Here is a 12,352-nt window from a genome sequence, read left to right on the forward strand (position 1 = left end):
GAGGAGGATCCGAAACATATCATCGATCCCGCCAGAGTAATGCAGGTGGCTCCCGTGAGTCTAAATCGTCTTCCTCCTGGGAAGACGTTCGTACCTGTACCTGATCGGGAGAAGATCCTACACTGGGGTCATTCGTCTAAACTAGCTGGCCACGCCGGTCAGAAAAAGACCCTCCAGCTTATTACCCGGCACTACTGGTGGCCTAACCTGCACAAGGATGTAATAGACTTTGTTTCTGCCTGTGTGTCCTGCGCCCGCAACAAAGTTCCGAGACACCTGCCGGCCGGCCGCCTCCTACCTCTGCCAGTACCTGCTGCCCCCTGGCAGCATATAGCGATGGACTTCATTACTGATCTACCCGTCTCTGCCGGTTGTACGGTCATTTGGGTGGTCGCTGACCGCTTCTCCAAGATGGCTCACTTCATTCCACTGCCAGGTCTTCCGTCTGCACCCGAGCTGGCTAAAGACTTTATCCGCCACATCTTCCGTCTTCATGGCCTGCCCCGTCACATCGTGTCGGATCGTGGGGTACAGTTCACTTCCCGTTTCTGGAGAGCCACTTGTAAATTGCTGGACGTCACCCTGGACTTCTCCGCTTACCACCCACAGTCTAATGGTCAAGTGGAGCGGATCAATCAGAACCTGACCAGTTACCTTCGGCACTTCGTTAATGCCCACCATTCTGACTGGGTGGATCTCCTGCCATGGGCCGAATTCTCGTACAACAATCACGAGAGCGAGTCTTCCTCCAAATCCCCGTTTTTTGTAGTCTACGGTCAGCATCCTCGGATCCCGTTTCCCGTCTCCACCTCGGCGGACAATCCGGCTGCGGAATCTCTTGTTAACAAATTTTCCTCCATATGGGAGAGTACCCGGTCCGCACTCCTTCTGTCTTCCGAGCGTATGAAAAGACACGCTGACAAAAAACGTCTGGACCCTCCTCAATTCCGCCCTGGGGATAAAGTCTGGCTCTCGTCCAAATATGTCCGGCTCAAGATCCCTTCCTATAAGTTAGGGCCTCGGTTCATCGGCCCACTGGAGGTCATCAGTCAGATCAACCCGGTGGCCTATAAATTGAAACTCCCAGCCAACTTACGGATCCCTAACTCCTTCCATGTGTCTCTCCTCAAACCTGTGGTGCTTAACTCTTTTTCCCAGTCTACAGGTACGCCTCCTGCTCCGGTTTCTGCTGAGGACGAGTTTGAGGTAGAGAACATTCTTGCCACCAAAAGGGTAAGAGGAAAGACCTTTTTTCTAGTAGATTGGAAGGGGTTTGGTCCTGAGGAGAGAACGTGGGAGCCCCGGGAGAACATCCATGCCCCTCTCATCCTAGCTAAATTTCTGTCTGGCCTAAAAAAGGGGGGGCCTAAAGGGGGGGGTACTGTAGCGCTGGCGTCCCTGCCCTCTGCTAGGCAGGGACGCTGCTCCCCTCACCGCTCTGTTCCGTGCCCGGCGTCCTCTCCCCGCTCTGCTGTCAGCGCGCGCTCCTTCCCGGCGTCCTCCTCCCGCTCTGCTCTCAGCGCGCGCTCCTTCCCGGCCCCTGTGCTTAGGGCGCGCGCGCGCTCCCCTCCTCTTAAAGGGGCCGCGCGCGCCGTCCTAAGGAGTCCCCGGCCAATGGCCGGAGGACTTCATCATATATAAGGCACCTCCTCCAAAATGGAGGTGCCCGAGCAATGTTGTTTGCACCCGTGTCTCACCTGTGCTTCAGCCCTCAGGTCCCGTTGCCAGTTACCTGCCAGTTACCTGCCAGTTTCCTGCCAGTTTCCTGCTAGTTACCTGCCTGATTCCTGCCTGAATACTTGTTACCTGCCTGCCTGCCTGAGGTCCGACGGTCTGCCTTACAACTCCGGTCAGTCTGTCTAAGGACCAACTTGTCCGCTCACCTGGGAGCGCACATCAGCTACCTGCCTGCTTGCCTGAGGTCCGACGGTCTGCCTTACAACTCCGGTCAGTCTGTCTATGGACCAGCTTGCCCGCTCACCTGGGAGCGCTTCTCCGCTACCTGCCTGCTTGCCAGCCTGGAGGCTCCGTTGTCACGTGCTGTGACCACCAGCTATCTCAGAGACTCTTGCCCGCTCACCTGGGAGCGCTTCTCCGTTACCTACCTGCCTGCCAGCCCGGAGGTTCCGCCGTCACGTGCCGTGACCACCTGCTATTCCAGAGACTCTCGCTTGCTCACCTGGGAGCACACGTCTACCATCTGCCTGCTAGCCTACCCGGAGGTTCTGCCATCACAGGTCGTACCTACCCCTTACCCAGAGACTGCCCTGATCACTTGCCGTAACTCCCTGTCCGTTCACCCAGAGACTGCCACCCGCTCCCTTACAAGGGCCGCCCCCTTGTATAGTAGCTCAGAGGTTCCGCCTCCCGGACCCGTTACACTGTAGCTCTCCACAGGTGGCCTTTGGCTCTTGGACAACTCTTCTGATAACTCTTTTCACTCCTCTGTCTGAAATCTTGCGGGGAGCACCTGGTCTTTGTCAGTTTATGGTAAAATGATGTTCTTTCCACTTCCGGATTATGGCCCTAACAGTGGTCACTGGAACCTTCAGTAGTTTAGAAATTTTTCTCTAACTAATACCATCAGTATGTTTTGTAACAATAAAGTTGCAAAGGTCTTGAGACAGCTCACTGGTTTTACCTATCATGAGCTGTTTCTTGTGTGGCAATTTGGTAATGAGACACCTTTTTATAGGCCATCAGTTGAACCAGCTGATATTATTTTTCACTAAGTCGCAGGATTGCTTTCTAATTACTGATAGATTTCAGCTGCTGTCATGAATTTCCATGGCTTTTTGCACATTTCTTTTTTCAAGTGTTCAATACTTTTTCCCTGTGTCATTTCTCATTATTACATATAACTTAATTTATGGACACGCATGGTTTGATTGCTCTGCCTGTGTGGATTGAATGGGTTGTTACTGACATCGGGTGAGAAATTTGTTTACTTATTGCACCCTCTGTGTATATACACTGCTCAAAAAAATAAAGGGAACACTCAAATAACACATCCTAGATCTGAATGAATGAAATATTCTCATTGAATACTTTGTTCTGCACAAAATTAAATGTGCTGACAACAAAATCACACAAAAATCATCAATGGAAATCAAATTTATTAACCAATGGAGGCCTGGATTTGGAGTCGCCCCAAAAATTAAAGTGGAAAAACACACTACAGGCTGATCCAACTTTGATGTAATGTCCCTAAAACAAGTCAAAATGAGGTTCAGTATTGTGTGTGGCGTCCACGTGCCTGTATGACCTCCCTACAATGCCTGGGCATGCTCTTGGTGAGGTTGCGAATGGTGTCCTGTGGGATCTCCTCCCAGACCTGGACTAAAGCATCCGCCAACTCCTGGACAGTCTGTGGTGCAACGTGATGTTGGTGGATGGAGCGAGACATGATGTCCCAGATGTGCTCAATCAGATTCAGATCTGGGGAACGGGGGGGCCAGTCCATAGCTTCAATGCTTTCATCTTGCAGGAACTGCTGACACACTCCAACCACATGAGGTCTGGCATTGTCCTGCATTAGGAGGAACACAGGGCCAACCGCACCAGCATATGGTCTCACAAGGGGTCTGAGGATCTCATCTCGGTACCTAATGGCAGTCAGGCTACCTCTGGCGGGCACATGGAGGGCTGTGTAGCCCTCCAAATAAATGCCCCACCTGCAGAAACACTCCTTTATTGAGTGTGTCTTGATAATTTCCAATAATTTCCATCTATTGTCTATTGCATTTGCACAACAGCATGTGAAATTGATTGTCAATCAGTGTTGCTTCCTAAGTGGACAGTTTGATTTCACAGAAGTTTGATTTACTTGCAGTCATATTCTGTTGTTTAATTGTTCCCTTTATTTTTTTGAGCAGTGTATGTGTATATATATATATATATATATATGCATTCCTGCCTGGTTGAATTAATTAAATCTTTATACTGGTCCCTACACTTCTTCTGTGTTTCTGTATACATGTTTTTAATTGTGTAATTGTGTGTGTCTAGCAATTGTTTGACTTAAATAAAGACTTTACTCCATTCATTGCAATTTGCATTATTCTTGTCTATACTTTGTATGATGTTTATGTAATATAAAGTAGATTAAACTTTCCCTTAAAACCCCCCAAAACCATAATACAATAGTTTTCTGCACTGATATATATTACTAAAGGGAAAAAATCAAATCATGTCAAATGTTTATTCATATTTTATTCTGAACTTCAGATAATTTCTTTGAAATATATGCATTTAGATGATAATATGTGAAATCAAACTTTTTCCAAAACAAATTGTCCCTCTACTAAATAGTTGACGCAGACAAATAGAGCACGGTTACTGGTACAATACACTGCCAAAATATTTTCTATTTGTGCAAACAATTTGACAAAATGTTCCAAGTGCTTCATTGAAATATCAAAAGGTTTAAGATTTTAATAGAGTTTACTTGAAGGTCGTTGGTTTAGCAATAAACAGAACTTTTGGTCTTCAATGACTCTGAAAGCTCTGTATTTATAGTATTAGACTATTTATTTCCATAGAGCTGCAGCTGAGGTCTGACCTTTACAATCACTCATCCGCCCATTAATATGCTGCCTATAATAAGAAATAACAATTTAGATTTATAAATCAATGGACAAAACAAGCCTAACTGTTTCAAAATATTTTTCATTTAAAGCTTACTAACAGGAAAAAGAACATATTTACCTGACTCAAGACATCAGGAAATCAGAAAAGCGTATAAACTGGATTCAATTAATTTATTGTGTTTTCAATCACAGACTATTATGTTATACTAATCAGATATGTCATAAGTCAGACTGATGAGGATCTAGTAGCTTGTAGACCCACTGATTTTGGAAAGGAAGGAAACACATTCCCCATTGCCAACACTCATTCACTCATAAATAGGAGTTTTTCAAGCTAGTATGAAGCCATTAAGAAGACCCACATTTTCTCAAGCATTTAGACCTCAAACAAGTAGAAAATTGCAATAGAAATTGAAATGTGAAAGGAAATTCATAAGTCCACTTGACTTTTTACTGCCAATGTATGACCTTATTTTTTACTGATTAAACAATATACTGAAACATTCTTTTTAAATGTTTTTGTTTTCTGATTGTACAGTCTATACTTTTATTTCCTTTACATGATAATGAACAGTTTAAAGATTTGCTTTACAGCAGGATCCTAATGATAAGAAAACTAATTTAGACAATGACTCATTTATAGTGATGGGTGAGCACGAAAATGTTCGGGTGCTCGATGCTTCGGTCGAGCAAATTGGAGTGCTCGGGCCCAATGTAAGTCTATGGGAAACTCAAGCATTTTTCAGGCTGCTCCCCCTGGTGGTCTGCAGAAGCCTAAAAATTGCCCAAATCGATGGGAACAGTGCTCAAATGACATGGGAACAGCATGAGGAAGACCCCTAGAAGCATTTCTGACTCCCAGGTCACTGCCATGAACAACACTGTCAGAGTATTATGCCACTTTTACGGACTCACAATAAAACATACAAAAACGAAACCAAAATGGATTTTCCTGGGAAATATGTTAAGGAACATCCTTTCCAGGGTAATGACTTGTATATAAGGCAAAATAAATAACCAAAAATACTCCTCCACACCTTGGGCTATGTTCACACGTAGCGTTTTTGATGCGTTTTTGCACTTTTGCATTGCTTTCAACAGTGACAAATGCATTCACTGGGAGATGTCATTTTAACATTTTACAACCTTAACTGGCCATGTGGTGTGTGAGACATGATCAGACACATCCTGTTTCGTTTATGAAGGAGGGATTCTGAAAGTCACAAAGCCTATTTTTATAGGGCCATAAGGCGGCCTTTACTATTCTTAAAAGGCCAGCAGTCGGCCCTCAATATTGTTAGAGAGCCATCAGCTGGCTATGCTTTGTTGTTCCCATTACTAAAGAGTGGGTCTCCTAAACTGTTATTGCGTATGCAGTGAGTAGCAGGGCTGCCCAAAATTTGGACGCACCCCAATACCCCTTTGAAAATTTGGACGCACCCCAATACCCCTTTGAAGAGACTTAGAGGAGGGCCTCCTGAAAACAATGTTCCCATTATTAGGAAGTGGGCCTCCCATACTGTTTGCCTATGCAGTGAATGCAAGGGCTGCCAAAAATTTGAACCTACTCCAATGCCCCTTGGAAGAGACGTAGAGGAGGGCCTCCTGAAAAAAAATGTTCCCATTATTAGGAAGTGGGTCTCCCATTGTGTTTGCCTATGCAGTGAATGCAAGGGTTGGCAAAAATTTGGAGGCACTCCAATGCCCCTTTGAAGAGACGTAGAGGGCCTCATGAAAAAATGTTCCCATTATTAGGAAGTGGGTCTCCCACAGTGTTGGCCTATACAGTGAATGCAAGGGCTGAAAAAAAATTGGGAGGCACTCCATTCCCCTTAGAAGAGACGTAGAGGGCCTCCTGAAAACCATGTTCCCATTATTAGGAAGTGGGTCTCTCATAGTGTTGGCCTATGCAGTGAATGCAAGGGTTGCCAAAAATTGAGAGGCACTCCAATGCACCTTGGAAAAGACGTGGAGGAGGGCCTCATAAAAAAATGTTCCCGTTAGAAAGGAGCGGGTCTCCTATACTTGTAATGCCCATTCACTAAGTGTATGGGCTGACAAACATTTACCCCTGCTGGGTAAACATGAATATACTGTATAATTTTTTTTTTTTTACGGGCATCATAAACACCCTTTAAAAAAATTATGTGGGTGTTTCATCACGGACCACGGCCACCCTGGTGATGTGGTGGAGGATGAAGATGAGGAGAAGGAGGAGGACAAGAGCAAATAGCCAAAATCAGGAAGCGTATACTCATGTGTGGATGTGAAAAGGTGCATGGGAATACACCTCCCAAAAAAAGACACTGGATTTGAGTTTATGTTATGCTGCTATCATTTGGTGGTGTTGAGAAGTCTGGCCTAATCCAGCCCTTGTTCATTTTGATAAGTCAGCCTGTCAGAATTTTCAATTGACAGGCGGATGCGCCTATCAGTTATATAATTTATATTGCACTAAAAACCATCTTTGACAAAACGCTAGCGGCCAGGACATCCAAGGCGTAGAGAGAGAGTTGATGCCACGTGTCCAGCTTGGATACCCATTAGTTGTAAGGCACAGAGAGGAATCATGGAGGACGCTGGTACGGTCGCCAGGGTAGTCCTTCAGCATCTTCCAAATCTTTTCCCTCCTTGTCAGAGTACCCCGTGTATCAGGGCCTTGCCGCTGGGAGGGTCTAAGAAAACTGTCCCAGACCTTGGACAGCATTCCGCTGCCTCTGCCGCATCTGGTTTGTGTCTCCATCGCTTTTATAAGAGACAGCCTGTCAGCATTTTCAGTTGATAGGCTGATGCGCTTATCAGTTATAAATCCACCTGCGGCACTAAAAACCCGCTCTGATAAAACACTAGCAGCAGGGCAGGCGAGGACCTCCAAGGCATAGAGAGCCAGTTCATTCCATGTATCCAGCTTGGATACCCAATAATTATAAGGCACAGAGGAATCACGGACGACGTTGGTACGGTTGGCAAGGTACTCCCTCAGCATCTTCCCAAACTTTGCACTCCTTGTGAGAGTACCCCGCGCCACAGGGCCTGTGCGATGGGAGGGGCAGAGAAAACTCTCCCAGAACTTTGACAGTGTTCCCCTGCCTCTGCTGGATTGGAGTTGTGTCTCTCTAACCTGTACTCTTTGGTTTTCCAACAAACTGTGACCTCTGTCGCCAGCGTTTTCAGATGGGAATTTTTTTAATAGTTCCACAACAAGGGCCTTCTGATTCTGCCCCATTATTGTAGACCTGTCCGCCTCAGGAATAAGAGATATAAAGTTCTCCTTGTAGCATGGGTCTAGAAGTGTCACCAACCAGTAATGGCTGTCACCCAAAATTTTGAGAACGCGAGGGTCACAGGAAAGGCAGCGTAACATAAACTCAGCCATGAGTGCCGGACTGCTATTAGGCAAGACTTCCGTGTCCTCACCAAGAGGATGACTAACCATGCTCTCCTCCTCATCCTCCTCCTCCTCCCTGTCCTCTGGCCATCCACGCTGAACAGACGGTATGACAGTTGTGCAGGTAGTACAGTCTATAGCGCATGTAACTAGCTCCTGTTCTTCCTACTCCTCCTCCTCTTCCTCATTGTCACCCAATCCACGTTGTGATGAGATGAGGCTGGGCTGTGTGTAATCACCCTGTATGGTTCCTTGCTTCATCTCATCGTGCTCCGTCTGCAATGCATCCTCTTTAATTGTGAGCAGAGAGCGTTTCAGAAGACAGAGATGGATGGTGACGCTAATTATGGCATCATCGCCGCTCACCATCTTGGTGGAGTCCACAAAGTTTTGGAGGATGGTACAGATGTCTGACATCCATGTCCATTCCTGAGGTCTTATGTGTGGAGTCTCAACTAAATACCGACGGCCTTGTTGACGCTGGTAGTCAACAGCTGCCCTCTTCTGCTCACAAATCCTTCCCAACATCTGCAGTGTAGAGTTCCAACGTGTGGGAACATCAAACACCAGTCGGTGAGCCGGAAGCTGCAAACACTGCTGAAGTACGGCAAGGGCAGCAGAAGCTGTAGCTGACTTTCTAAAATGGGCACAGAGGCAGCGTACTTTGACAAGCAGATCCGGCAGCTTCGGGTAGGATTTGAGAAACCGCTGAACCACGAGGTTAAGCACATGGGCCAGGCACGATACATGTGTGAGCTCGCCTCGCCTCAGAGCCGCCACCAGGTTCCGGCCATTGTCATACACGACCATGCCTTGCTGTAGGTTCAGCGGTGTGAGCCACAGATCTGCCTGCTCTTTCAGAGCTGTCCACAACTCTTCAGCATTGTGCTGTTTGTCACCTAAGCATATTAGCTTCAGCACAGCCTGTTGCCGCTTGGATGAGGCAGTGCTGCAGTGCTTCCAGCTTGTAACTGATGTGGTCATTTCGGAGATGGAGGCTGAAGAGGAGGAGAAGGCTGAAGAAGATGAGGTGCAGAAGCTGTAGACTGTGGGGGCAACCCTGATTGACCTAGGGCCCGCAATCCTCGGCGACGGGAGGATGTGTTCCATCCCAAGGTCCGACTGGGTCCCGGCTTCCACTATGTTAACCCAGTGTGCCATCAGTGAGATGCACCGTCCCTGCCCAGAAGCACTTGTCCACGTGTCCGTGGTTATGTGGAGTTTCCCTGTAACTGCATTGTTGAGGGCATGGCTAATGTTGTGGGACACGTGCTTGTGTAATGCGGGATGGCACTCCAGGAGAAATAATGGCAGCTGGGGACCGAGTACCGAGGGACGGCCGCCGCCATCAGGTTCTGGAAAGCTTCCATCTCCACGAGCCTAAAAGGCAACATTCCGAGCACAAGCAGTTGCGAAATGTGGGAATTTAGTAGTCTGGCCTGTGGGGCGTTGGCTGCATATTTGCGCTTGTGTTCCAAGGACTGGGGTATGGACAACTGAGCGCTGTGCTGGGACAAGGACGTACTTGCTGATGGTGCTAGTTGAGAGTGTGCAGCGACAGATGCAGGGCAGGAGGCATCTTCTCATGCACTATGGACAGGGGATTGGCTTGCACACACAACAGCGGTAGAAGCAGTGGTGTCACCCGCAGACACTGTTCCTGGACCCTGGGGTTCGGCCCACAAAGTGCTTTGCAGCCATGTGCCTGATCATGCTGGTGGTGGTCTGGCTGGTCGCTTTGCTACCCCTGCTGATGCTGGCCTGGCAAGTGGTGCAAATGGCCTTTTTAAGGTTATCGGCAGAGTCTTTAAAAAACAACCAGACTCTGGAAGACCAAACAGTTGTACTGGCAACTTCTGTCGTGTTGGTGTTACGGGGAATGGTTGCCCGACTTCTGTCTGCGGCCACCACACTGCTTCTTCCTGCCTGTTGGGGTGCTCTGCCTCCCTCCCCCTGTGTGCTGCTGTCCTCGCTCTGCATGTCCTCCTGCCAGGTTGGGTCAGTTACTATATGATCCACCACCTCGTCTTCCACTTCCGCACCCTGGTCCTCCTCCTGACTTTCTGGCAATTGTGTCTTATCATCGTCCACCTCTTGTGACACTTTCCCACCGTCACCTTCGTGTGTCCATGGCTGCTCAAATATTTGAGCATCGCAACATGCGATCTCCTCTTGCCCCGCTTCAAGTGGACTGGGCGAGAGACCCGAATCTATAAATGGAAAAGTGAACAGCTCTTTGGGGTGTCCAAGTGTGGGATCAGTTGTCTCTGGGCACTCGGCATGGTGGGAGGAAGGAGGATCAGGGTGAGCAATATGCGGTCCAGACTCATGGCTACTGAGACTTGACCGTGTGGAAGACAGGGTGGTTGTGGTGGCTAAGTGACTGGAAGCATTATCTGCTGTCCAACCAATAACCTTTTCACACTGCTCTGTGTTCAATAGTGGTGTTCTGTGGTCCCCTATTAATTGGGACAGGATGGTCGAGTGAAAAGATGTGGGTGTTTGTTGTGGCACAATTTCAGCTTGCCCACGGCCACGGCCTCTGCATGCACCATCACCATCACGTCCAGTTCCCCGTCCCTTGCGACGTGCCTTGTCATTTTAAATGGAGGACAATAACTTCCACTCTCACTACAAATGGTTGAATTGGGAGAGAACTTTTATGTGATCCGTGTGACGAACAAACCACAGTTTTAAATAGCTGGCCTGTAGGTAACTATTTTTAACAGAGCCGACCTCTTGTCAATAAGTTCACTGACACACTGCAACAAAATTTCAATGGAGGCCAGAAATGGCAATATTTTCAGCGCAATTATATGTGATCCATGTGACGGACAAACCACAGTTTTAAATAGCTGGATTTTTAACGTTGTAATATGGAAAGGACCTGGCTGTATTCTGCAATGTCAACAAGCAAATGGCGCAGAAAAACGGTGTTCTCTGGATTGCTTTTTAAGCAAATAATCAGGATTAAAATAAAGAAATTATTCCTGGCCCCTGATACCAGGGGCAATTTCTACAAATATCTGTAAAAGCAGCAGACAGAACTGGAATGGACCCCCTTGCTATGTGCACTGCAGTCTGCTATATACCCTGCCTGCCTGCCTAGCACTGATATCTCTGCAGCTGGATTAGTCCTCAGAAGGACTGTTAGTTGAGATGGATATGTGTCTCTAATACAGTCTAGTATACCTACACTAACTAGAAGCAAGCAAATCTCTCCCTAGCTCAGCAGCAGCTCTCCCTACACTGTCTGATTCCGGAATGACTGCTGACGAGCATGGCAGTGCCAGGTGTGATATAGACCTGATGATGCTGTGGGGCCAGCCAATCACTGTAATGCCACAACCAACATGGCTGCAGCATTACAGTGTGTGGCAGACAATCCCAGCATGCAGGGAGGGGACCCGAGCAACCCCGGAGATACTCAGCGAGCGCCTAGCATCTCGAACAGTGAGATGCTTGGGCGTGCACCGAGCAGTAGCGAGCATGCTCGCTCATCACTACTCATTGACTTTAACCCCTTTACCCTCGAAGGCTGTTTGCACGTTAATGACCAGGCCAATTTTTACAATTCAATTTTGCAATTTTCAAACTTTGAATTTTCATGTCCTTAAATCAGAGAGATATGTCATACAAAATAGTTAATAAATAACATTTCCCACATGTCTACTTTACATCAGCACAATTTTGGATCCAAAATTTTTTTTGTTAGGAAGTTATATGGGTTGAAAGTTGACAAGCAATTTCTAATTTTTCCAACAAAATTTACAAAATCATTTTTTTAGGGCCCACATCACATTTGAAGTCACTTCGAGGGGCCTTTATGGCAGAAAATACCCGAAAGGGACACCATTCTAAAACTGCACCAATCAAGGTGCTCAAAACAACATTCAAGAAGTTTATTAACCCTTCAGGATTTTTTTAGGAATGTAGAAGAAAACAACGAACATTTAACTTTTTTTCACAAAAATGTTACTTTAGACCCAATTTTTTTTATTTTCAGAAGGGTAACAGGAAAAAATGGACCCCAAAATGTGTTGTGTAATTTCTCCTGAGCATGCTGACACCCCATATGTGGGGGAAAATTATTGTTTAGGCGCACAGCAGGGCTCGGAAGGGAAAGAGGGCCATTTGACTTTTTGCATTGTAAAATTTGCTTGAATAATTAGCGGACGCCTTGTTGCGTTTGGGGAACCCCTGATGTGCCTAAACAGTGGAAACTCCCACAATGACACCATTTTGGAAACTAGACCCCTCAAGGAACTTATCTTGATGTGTGGTAAGCACTTTGAACCCTCAAGTGTTTCACAAAAGTTTTTTTACCTAAAGCCATGAAAATTAAAAATCACTTTTTTCCACAAAAATTATCTTT

This window comes from Phyllobates terribilis, unplaced genomic scaffold (genome assembly GCF_046119375.1).
Source record: "Phyllobates terribilis strain yellow unplaced genomic scaffold, ASM4611937v1 Scaffold_2__4_contigs__length_985480577, whole genome shotgun sequence".
Lineage (NCBI taxonomy): Eukaryota > Metazoa > Chordata > Amphibia > Anura > Dendrobatidae > Phyllobates > Phyllobates terribilis.